The sequence below is a fragment of the Pseudorca crassidens genome, chromosome 6 (genome assembly GCF_039906515.1).
Source record: "Pseudorca crassidens isolate mPseCra1 chromosome 6, mPseCra1.hap1, whole genome shotgun sequence".
Taxonomy (NCBI): Eukaryota; Metazoa; Chordata; class Mammalia; order Artiodactyla; family Delphinidae; genus Pseudorca; species Pseudorca crassidens.
Genome location: NC_090301.1, coordinates 111,823,147 through 111,835,202, shown reverse-complemented (window position 1 = coordinate 111,835,202; position 12,056 = coordinate 111,823,147). Strand labels below are relative to the sequence as shown.

General features: G+C 39.0%; 1 long non-coding RNA gene and 1 pseudogene across 1 annotated transcript in view; both read right to left on the bottom strand.

The window, feature by feature from the left end:
- Positions 1–6,159, bottom strand: part of LOC137226699 (RAD52 motif-containing protein 1-like) — a 70,115-nt pseudogene extending 63,956 nt beyond the window's left edge.
- LOC137226701 (uncharacterized) overlaps positions 1–12,056 on the bottom strand; it is a 47,129-nt gene that overhangs the window by 31,389 nt on the left and 3,684 nt on the right. The window lies entirely within an intron of this gene.

Sequence of the window (12,056 nt, the reverse complement as noted above, 5' to 3'; positions counted from 1 at the left end):
CATATTCACCCAATATATCAGAAATGAAAACTGAAATTAAACTGATTCCAAAAACATAATTTAATAAACTCTTCAACAAGAAAACAACATTAATAATAATAGTCAATATATTTTGTCTGCTTACTATATTTCAGGCATAGTTCTAAGCTTTTCACATTCATCATCTCATTTACTCTTACAATATCCCCCATTTGGTGGTAAGCTGAATTACTAACCCTATATGCAGATAAAGAAATTGCAGCTTAGAGATATTAAATACCTTCCAATGTCTCTGGCTGGAAAAACCTAAAATTGCAAGAGCCACAACAACAAAATCTAAGAGACAAAGTTAGGACTTAAACACAGGTGTCCAAGGCTTATAATCACTACACTATTCTGTATGATAAGCAAGCAATTGAGGAAGAAGTGGATCAAACACTTTCTGTATGAACTGAGGCAAGTCATTCTACATCTAAACACTGGGAACAATAATATTTGCTGTCGTTTTTCTCATAAATGACACAAAGAACAAATGTAAGACTCCTGCTGTGAAAGCATCTGGTGATTGAAAGAATATGTAATGTTTTAGATAACCATTATTTTCATCCAATTAACTTTTCAAATAAGTTTATTTCCTCACTGAAACTGAAGCTCTTCAACGACAATCAAAAAGGTCTTACCTAAAACCACAATCAGCAGTTTCTGGATGCATCTGTCATAGCTTTCTGAATAGCAAGCTTCTGGGTTACCTTCCTTCCCATAAGGAATGATAATGACTCTAAATCCAACCAAAAGAGAAAAATTTTAAATGCCTATATGAATAACTGATTTCTAGGTTATATGTTTAAAACTAAAAATGCATCTGTGATTCTTATATCATTATCTTAGTGATTAAGGGCAGGCACAACACTGGGGTACGGGTGAATGTCTCTGTTGCAGGTATACCCTGGCATGGCACATTTTTACTGCTCAGATCTATTCTGGAAGTTCCTAAAATACTCCATGGCAAATGCAAACCAAAAAAGTGGCACAAATCTCATATTACTCACAGATTTCAAATACACAAGCTGAGGCTACACTGCTACAGACCCTGCTCTCGTGTGCGTAAAGGGCTGGATTCATACAGTGAGATAGATTTGGTGGTAGTGCAGATGATCTGGCCTCTCCTCAAGCATCACCCGCTCAGGCGAATGGTGGAGGCTCCTACACCCCATTCTCTAACAGCCTGGCCTCTGACTTAAAACCCTAAGCCCAAGTGCCATGGATTCTAGGAATAAACTCAGTACCAATCGGAATCCCCTTTCTAGGGATCTACATTTACTCTTTATGCTCAGGCCCTTCTATAGGAGGCAAAGGACTGAACATTTACACATGAGTTTATTTCAATCTTCAGACAATGATTTTGTTGGGATAACTGTAGGCTAGAAGACATGTGTATCTGAAGGACTATTTTAGTACAAAACAAATTATTAACCGGAAAAAAACACAAAACAACTAATTTTCCCTCCTCCTAAGCTTCTTGGCAGGCAGCCAGTTCTGACATTCTAAAGTTTAAGGTGCTGTCAGGTATTGCCTAAGACAAAAACCCATATTGTCAAGCAGACAAATTCTGCCCAGGGCTTTAGTTGCTTAGAAAAGGTGATGATGTATCTGAAAAGTTGAGTTTCAGAAAGAAAGGAAAAAAGAGAAATCCCACTCCCTCACCTCCCCACACACACACATACTGGAAAACAGACCTTCTTCCAACTTATCAAAGTTTCCTCAACCATGTCAACTCTGGGAGTCCTGCACTCGTGGGAGGTCAACACCACCTCTAAAGCACAGAAGAACTTCAGGCTTTGCTTCTGAAGTGGTGTCACAGTATCTGTATTTTCCCTTTCTTCAATGTTAGAAAGATCCTGAAGCTGTTAGGACTTTGAATTGAGGCTAGACTTTAACATATACTGTTGTTAGAAATAAAAACTAAACTCCAGCAATCCCAGGTAATAGTTTAGGTATGTTATCCCTTCAAAATCAACTGAGACTTGCAGATAAATGAATAGATATAGACAACTATTTTTTATTATATGCCGTACAAATACTGGAGAAAATTATGGACACCACCATCCAAGTCATTGAGATTATCACTAATTCTAGGTGGCAGGCCAATGCTCAGATACTTCCATGTGGAAGCCTCTCACATCTCCTCCCCAAAGCCCTGTTCTATTCTTCTCTCTAAAGTCTAGGAGTTCAATGTTGAAAGAGTCTGGTTAGTCAAAGAAAATCTACAGAGTTTACCTTGATGATCCTTTTTGACCACCCATGGAAACCAAAGTAGTAATTTGCCAATTCTTGGCATCTGGAGCTGTTTAGGGCAAGGGTATTATGTTGAACCGCCTTATGTCTGGTGCGGAGATGAACCTAAAGACATAAAAGACCTAAAAATATCACTACCCTACATAGAGATTTATTTTGGATACACCTGAGATTTACCAATACCAATTTCATAGAGTGGTTGTGAAGATTAAGTAGGACATTTTAAGCAATGAGTTCACAGTGAGCCCTAAATACATGTTATTTATTATTTTTAAGTCAGTACTTTTCTGCATCATTTCCAGGGCCCCTGATTAACCAGAAGGTTCCCTGACCTCTGGTGGTGAAAGTGATGATGAAAGCAACCAAGGAAACCCAGCAGAAGCCTATTATGGGGCTGGGGGTAAGCAAAGGAAGTGAACTGTTTTAGTCGTCTCATCCTGTAGCTCCTGCTTGAGAATATGACCGGAAGAGGAGGTAAGAAGGACCTGCCACTGAATTAGGACCTTAATCTGTAGCACCCCCTCCCCAAGTTACTAACCCCTGTTAGAAGAGGGCATATGTATACCTCTCTAAATGTAAATAAAGCAACCAAAAGAATTAGAGGTTCATCTGCATTAACAAGCTTCTTTGAGAGTGCAAATATTTCCAGTCTTAACTCTCTAAAGAACTTACATATTACTGTGGATTTTTTACATCACTAGTTCTTTCTTAAATGTCTATTTCCATTTTGAACAGGATGTAGTATATTAATATAGTCATAAAAATTCAAATAACACAAATAAAGTCAAAGCATTGTTAATTCTTCATTGATTTGTTTGTGCATCTTCCTCTGTCACTAGTTTATGAGCTCCTTAAGTGCTTGAAGGAACCATATATTATTCTTCCCTTGTTAACAAGAAACAAGCATAGATCTTGGCATATAAAAGAGTGATGGTCTGTTGACTGAGTGAATGAATGAGTACATAAGAAAATGAAATTACTTTCTCCAACTGAAGCTGCCTGCTGGGAAGGAGAAATGAAGACTAATTTTTAAATGTTGAGTGTCACATGGGAGGCTAGGCCCTGTACGGTGAGTCATAATGGAGCTGTCCTGGACAATTAGAAGTCTTCAGAAGGGCTCTGAGCCCCTGGGTAGTAGAGACAGTTGACATCTGGGATAACCTTGCCACAGCTCTTGCTGGAAAACATTTCCCTTCGTGCTACTGAGAGAAACTCAGATGCATTAGCCCTTTCCTTCATTTTATTTTAAAATGTTATTCTCTTTTCTGTATTTATAAAAAACACAGGGGAAAATAGATAAGTATGTATACCTGCCAATGAATAAAATAACACATAATTGGAACTTCCGTGCGGGTGCAGTGATTAAGACTCCGTGGTCCCAATGCAGGGGGCCCGGGTTTGATCCCTGGTCAGGGAACTAGGTCTCACATGCATGCTGCAACTAAGAGTTCTCACGCCACATTTAAGGAGCCTGCGAGCCACAACTAAAGGAGCTTGCCTGCTGCAACTGGGGAGCCCAGATGCCACAACTGGGGAGCCCTTGAACCGCAACTAAGGAGCCCATCTGCTGCAACTGAGAACCCGGTGCAAACAAATAAACAAATAAAATTGAAAAAGAACGCATAAGTAAAGTAGGAAACAATTTCAGGGGTGTGGGTAGTAAACTAAGGCTCTGAATTAAATAAGGAAATCTAATACAAATGCCCTTTCCTCTCAACTCTATAGTGACTTAGAGAACATTTTCTTCATTACTCTATCAGTGACGGGCTTTATGCTGTGAAAATCTCACAACCTACGCTTATGGAATGGTCTTAATGTCCAATATAAGAAAAGAACTCATTACTCACAACTGATACCAAGTAACTGTTTCACAATCTTTCCAGGACCATCTGTAATATCTGAGTGGTTATGTGAAATGGTCGCAGGGTCCGCAAATTAAAGAATGTCTGACACAAAATCATTTCAATCTCAGGGAGTACAGCCAGGATTGAAGAGGGTGTTAAACAGGGTACAGAAGTGGGAGGCAGTGTACATGGAGTCCCATCGGAGGAGAGTTCTCAGATTCAATAAAGGTGAAATCAGTGAGTAAAGAAATATGGGTGAGAAGAGGCAGCAAGGTCAGTAGGAAGTAGCCAGAGCAAGAAGCCAATCAGAGAAGACACACAATTATAAAGGGAAAGGTCTGGGATATCTAAGCCTCACTCACTTATTCAGAGGAATTCGAAAGTTCTTTAACATAATGAAATGTTAATTCTGGGAAAGTAAAATTGGATGGCATGTTCATATGGAATAAGGTTTCTACAATGCATTAAAGAATATTTTAACCATTTTCTGGAATCTGAAGGGAGTTCTTAATAGGCAGTTTGAGAATGATGATGATGATGAAGCCTCCCTTATGTTACATCTGACAAAAGTTTGTCAAGCTCAGGACTTCCCTGGTGGCACAGTGGTTAAGAGTCCGCCTGTCAGTGCAGGGGATACGGGTTCGATCCCTGGTCCAGGAAAATCCCACATGCCGCAAAGCAACTAAGCCCGTGTGCCACAACTGAGCCTGTGCTTTAGAGCCTGTGAGCCACAACTACTGAAATCCACGTGCCTAGAACCCGTGGTCTGCAAGAAGAGAAGCCGTCGCGATAAGAAGCCCACGCATGGCAACGAAGAGCAACCCCCGCTCGCCGCAAATAGAGAAAGCCGGCGCGCAGCAACAAGACCCAACGCAGCCAGAAATAAATAAATAATTAATTAATTTAAAAAAATTGTCAATCTCACACATTTAAAATCCACATAAAAGTAAATATAAGGAAAACTCTTGTGAAGATTTCTTAAATTAAGGGGTAGTATAAAATGACATGGGGTTTAACATCAGTTAAGTTATGGTTTGGCCTCTAGTTTCCACATTTACTGTCATGAACCTTAAGTAAGTCACTTAACCATCCTGAGTTCGAGTTTCTTCATCTAAGAAAAAAGAAACAACTGTGGAACTGGGAGATCAGTGGAGCAGTGCATCTGCGTGTATTCTGTACACCACAGTGCTATACAAACGGTGGCCTTTCCACCCTCGCCCCCCGCCCCGGGATCTTAGTTCACAGACCTGGGATTGAATCCGGGCCCTCAGCAGTGGAAGTGCAGAGTCCTAACCACTGGACCGCCAGGGAATTCCCGATGGTCTATTAGTTTTAAATTCAGCACTTCATCCCAGTAGAGCGAAGAATTCCACATTTGGACCCACCTTCACTGGAGATGTGTGAAAAAGCTGCTTCTGGTCGCACGCCTTTTGGGCTCTGTGGGCATCCCTTGCTGAATAAAACTTGATGATGGCATAGAACCCAGGACCACCCACTGCTGCATTTGGGAAGACTGGGACCGAATACAGAACGCAAAACTGTGAGAAGACTGTGAACAGAGAATGTTGTAGGGTGGTCCCACGCTAAGTAAGTGCAGGAAATTTCAGGCCCAGGAAACCAAACCGCCCATTCCCTTATACTCCCCCAGCCCTTTGCCACAGGTAACTGTGGTGAGGCTGCAACTCCAAACACTTCTCATTGCATGAACAAGTTTCCCTCTGAAATCCTAAGCTTCGAGAAGCATTAGGAGGCAATGCCTTTTGTTGGGGACTACCTCTCAAAAATCTATGGGGGCGAGCTGACTGCTCAGGTCGGCTCTAGAACTAAGATTCCTCTCAGCGGAGACCACAGGCAAATGAGGTGCTGAAGCAGTACCCCGGGGAGCCCAGTTAATGGGACGCAGGGCGGCTTCCTCCACCCCTCCCTCCGCTCCGGCTCGTCTCACTTGCAAGGCCTCGGCCGTGGGTCCACAGCTCAGCTCCCACACCAGCAAGGTTTTGTCACCCGCAATTGGAACCGCAAAAGGTACCAAGTGCAGCATCCTACAGTCACCGCGTGTGGCACCTCAGGGCGCAAGCGGACTGCTCCAGGAAACGCGAGCCTGCGCTTTTTAAAAAGCTAGTGCCAATAAATCTAATATATAGAAAAATAGTTGAAAGCCCCTGAGTGTTTTGTGGATAGAAAAGCTTGAGATTCGGAGCAAGTTCAGACCTGGACAGCCTAAGAATAAACTAGCTCTCCATTCCATTAGGAGGGCTAGGTAGCAGCCTCTGGTTATGGAACCAGAAACTCTCAGGCTCCAAATAGGACATAAAACAGCATCACTTGTACTCTTTATAAAATTGCGGAAACAAACAAAATAAACAAAAATATATTTGCACTTGTCCTATAAGACTAAGGGTACTTGAGACCTAATGTATATAAAATCAGTTTACAAACTGTGAGGCACTATATCAATAAGTTCTCATTTGCAGAGGGCACAGCATAGGATATGAGGCCAGTAATGTTAATTCCCTTCCCCCATCCATTCCTTTCTCTTGTTCCTTTATGTATGCGGATCAGTTACATTATTAAGCTAACAATGTAACTGAGCTGCTATTAGCTTAATAATGTAACCAAGAATCTGATGTTTAGCAAGGGGTAGTTCTTAGAAACTTAGGGAGCTGGAACTCTGAATGTATGAATTAAAATAATGCAATTACATCATGAATTTTAAAATTTATCATCATTGATTAAAAATTAAAATATTAAATTAAAAATTAAAAAAAATTAAAAATTAAAAATTGATTTTCCCGCAACTGAGACTCACCACAACGTGTGACGTCTGTCAGGCATTCACTGTCACAACACAGCTTGACTGTCTTACAGACAACCTCAATAATATTTTTAAATTGGCAGAGGCAGCACGCCATACGGCTAGGTAAGATCCTATAAATGGAAACACAGGTAATTAAATTCGTGGTAAAAGAGATACTTGAGTAGGTAGAAGAGGTAGGCCAAGGCCACCACAGACCAGTGCAAAAAGGAGTTCTTGGGGCATATGGACTGGAGAACTGAATAGGGACTGGTTGGACAATTGCTGCTCTTGACTGTTGTAAATAAATATAGAGGAGGAGAGAGGTGCCCAACAGAAGGATGAGGATGGCAGTACGTATGGTATGCCTAGGAAAAAGGGAATAGAGATTAGAATTGGGTGACATTGATCTGTTGTTTAATTCAGAAATATCTCCTTCCAACCCGAAACCCTCACTTTGGGTTGAGAGTACACAGGAAGAAGGCAGACTTCTAAGAAGAGTCTGAATAAGGCCGCACCTTCTGTAGTCCCTTTCTCAGGTCCTATCTGTGAGTAGTAATATATTACAAATTATTCTAGTAATAAAAAAGCATCGTGTGGTTAAACAATAACAGAGATCGCATTGGCCAAATCTGGACAAAAGGAACATTCTAAAGAATAACATTATCAGTATAATAAGGTATAACATAGTTAATTTTTTAAAAAGCATATGAGTTCATAATGATACTCAAATGAAAATTGGGGAACTCTTCTTTATAGAATAATGTCAGCTAATAAATGCACAAGGAATGATAGAATAAGAAAAGTGTCATTTTGCAACTATCAATGTAATAATCGATTCAGACAAGGATTATCATTGATGCACAGTTGGGTGAAGAGTTGTTTGAAAGTAGGATCTTCACTGATCCCAAAGTATCACCCCACATTTTATCAACTACCAAGGGGAAAAATAACTTTACAATGGAGAGATATGGAAGATACCACATTAATCAAGTGATCAAACTTAGCACTGGGCCACCTGAAGTGCTGAAGTATGAAGAATACATCACCTATATAGTAGTCTTCCACAAAATGTTTACTTTGAATCTAATGAGGAAACAGACAAATCCAGATTGTGGGGAAATATACAAGACAACTGGCTTAGACTCTTCAAAAATGCCAATGTCATAAAGACCAAAAAAAAAGAAAATGGTAAGGAAATATTCTAGATTAAAGGAAACAAAGACAAGACATGCAATGCCTAATCTTTAATTGGACGCTGTATCAAAACAAAACAGACTTAAAGAATATTATTGGCTTCTGGCCAAGATGAAGTAACAAGGACCAATTTAACCTCCCACCTGAAACAATGAAAACGTCAAACAGAACATATGAAACAAAAGGTTTCAAGAAACTGGACCTCAGGCAATAAAGTTCAGTGATTCGGCAAGAGATGGGAAACAAATGAAGTGATCCCTATAATTGCCCTAACTTACTTCTCTGAGAGAGTTTCCAGGTCATGGTACAGGGAAGAGAAGTCCAGGCAGAGACTGGTGGACTCCATGACTGAGGCAATGGGGCTAAGAGTTTGGGAAAACCAAGGTAACTAGAGTTCAAAAAGCAGAGTATCAGAGAGAAAAGAAGTGCACAGACAAAGAAGTCTGGAGATATGCAGAGGGATCTCTTGAGAATTCAACAAAGTATTGGTCAGTACATTTGTGTGAGGAATTACTTGATGCCAGGAAAAGAACCACATGAAAGGATTAATAATAACTGGATATCACACAGGGTTGTAGGAATAGTACCTGTTCCTATAAGTCAGACTGGAAAACCTCATGATACTCAGAAAGGACTTGTCTCAGTAGTTGCAAATAATGAGCTCCAGACTAAAGGCTACTTGGACTCCTACCCAACGAATGTTAAAAGCTAGACCTAAAAGAATAAAATTGTTTTCAGTAACTTAATTTCACCCAAAACAAAGCCCAAGTATTTTACAGGAATATAAATATATATAGCACACAAGAAACTAAAACTCACAATATCTGGGATCATATGAAAAACTGCCAAGCATGCAAAGAAGTAGGAAAATATGCCCCATAGTGAGGGGAAAAGGCAATCAATCAAAACTAACCCGTAATCTATACAGATGTTAGAATTGGCAGAAAAGAACATTTTACAAGTTATTATACCTGAAGAAAAGTTACTATAACTGTATTTCACATGTTAAAAAACCCATTCTAAATACTGAAAATGTTATGTACAGGCATGGAAAATGTAAAACAGACCTAAATTGAGCTTCTAGAAATTAAAATCTACGTCTAAATTAAAAAGACATTGAACGAGGTTAATGGCAGATTAGACACTTCAGAAGAAAGGGTCAGTGAACATTAAGGCATAGTAATAGAAACAGTCCAAAATGAAACAAAAAGAGTAACAAAACAAAACAACAACAAAAATGAATAGAGCATCAGTGAGTTGTGCAACAATTTCAAGTGGCCTAATACATGCGTACTTAGAGTCCATGAAGGAGAGGAAAAATACAACAACTTGAAGAAATAATATCCAAAATTTTTCCAAATTCGTAAACACTATAATCCCACTAAGTCAAGAAGATCAATGAACTTAAAGCATAATAAACATGGAAAAAACTACACCAAGGCACAAAAAATAATCGAATTGCTCAAAACATGCAATAAGGAAAAAAAATTAAAAGCAGCCAGAGGAAAAAATTATACACTACGTACAGAGGAACAAAGATAACAATGACAGCAGAATTCTTGTTGGAAACAATGTAAATGAGAACTCAGCTGAATCACATCTTTAAAGCAGTGAATTGAATTCTATCAAGCTAGAATTCTATACCCAGATGTGTCAAAACAAAAGAAAAATAAAGACTATTTCAGACATACAAAAGCTGAAAGAATTCATTACTAGTAGACTTTCACTACAAGAAATGTTAAAAGAAGTATTTTCAGGCAGAAGGAAAATGACACCAGATTGGAATATGGATCTACACAAAAGATTAAGAATACGGGAATTGGGAATTCCATGGTTGTTCAGTGGTTAAGAATCTGCCTGCCAATGCAGGGGACATGGGTTCAATCCCTGGTCTGGGAAGATCCCATATGCCGCGGAGCAACTACGCCCGTACGTCACAACTACTGAGCCCACACTCTAGAGCCTATGTGCCACAACTATGAAGCCCATGCACCTAGAGCCTGTGCTCTGCAACAAGAGAAGCCATCCAATTAGAAGCTGGAGCACCCCAATGAAGAGTAGCCCTTGCTCGCCGAAACTAGAGAAAGCGCAGGTGAAGCAAAAGAGACTCAACGCAGCAAAAATAAATTAAAAAATTTTTAAAGGATTTTAGGCATTCGATATATGTCTCTGACCACAATGGAATTAAATTAGATATTAACAAATTCGAAAAATCTCCAAATATTTGGAAACTAAACAACACACTTCTGAGTAACTTTTTGGTCAAAGAAGAAATCAAAAGGGAAATCAGAAACTATTTTGAATTCACTGAAAGTGAAAACATAATATGTCAACATGTGGGATATTGCTAACGCTGTACTCAGCTTCCTCAACTTCCACCTTAAACTGGACAAATGCGAGCAACTTTATCACAGAATAAGAGAAGAAAGAACACAATAAAGATCAAAGTAGAAATAAATAAAATGGAAAACAGAAAAATACTATAGATAGTAAAAGGATAATAAGAGAATATTATAGAATACTTTATACCAATAAATTCAAGATGAAATGGAAAAAATTCCTTGAAAGACATGCACTACTAAAGTTTATTAAAGAATAAAGATATTAAAGAAATTGGATGTGCAGTGTAAAACCTTCCAACAAAGAAAGCTTCAAGTCCAGGTGGCTTAACTGATAAATTCTACTGAACATTTAAGGAATAAAATAATGCCAATTCTACACAAACTCTACCAGAAAGTTGAAGAGAAGGGAATACTTCCCAACTTTTTTATAAGGCTAACTTTCACCGTATCAAGATTAGACAATGACATTACAAGAAATCTATAGACCAATATCTCACATGAACACACAGACAAAAATTCTTAATAAAATTTTAGTATATCAAATACAATAATATATAATAAGACGATACATCATGACCAAGTGGGGTTTATCTCAAGAATGAAAGGTTGGTTTAATATTTGAAAATCAATTTACCCAACTTAGTACAATAAAACAGAAAAATCAGGACAACACTGGTGGGGCAGTGGTTAAGAATCCACCTCCCACTGCAGGGGACATGAGTTTGAGCCCAGGTCCGGGAAGATCCCACGTGCAACGGAGCAACTAAACCCGTGCACCACAACTACTGAGCCTGTGCTCTAGAGCGCATGAGCCACAACTACTGAGCCCATGTGCCACAACTAGTGAAGCCCGTGCACCTACAGCCCATGCTCTGCAGCAAGAGAAGCCATCGCAATAAGAAGCCTGCATACTCCAATGAAGAGTAGTCCCTGCTTGCCAGAACCAGAGAATGCCTGCGTGCAGCAATGAAGACCCAATTCACCCCAAAATAAATAAATTAAGTAAAGAAAAGAAGAGAAAAATCTTATAATTATTGCAATAGATGAAGGAAAAGAATGAAAAAATCTAACATCCGTTCCTGATTAAAGGAAAAAACAGCCCTCAGTAGACTAGGAATGGAAGGAGACTTCCTCAACTTGATAAATGACTTCTACAAAAAACCTAACATCATATTTAATGCTGAAGGACAAAGTACTTTCTCTCCAGGATCAGGACAAAGGCAAGGATGTCTGCTCTCATTACTTCTATTTGACATTGCAGTGAAGGTTCTAGCCAGTGCAATAGGGCAACAAAAAGAAAGGAGATATTCAGAATGGAAAGAAAGAAGTAAAACTATCTTTGCAGATAACATGATTATGTAGAAAACCTGATAGAATATACAAAAATGCTACTGGAACTCATAAATGAGTTTATCAAGTTTGCAGGGTACAAGATCAACATACGAAAAGATTAATTTATCTCAACAAACTATCAGAGAGCAAAGTTTTAAAATACTACTTATAACAGAATCAAACATATAAAATACTTAGAATAAATCTGACAAAAGATGTAAGACTTGCACACTGAAAACTGTAAAATATTGCTAGGGGAAATTAAGGAAGACC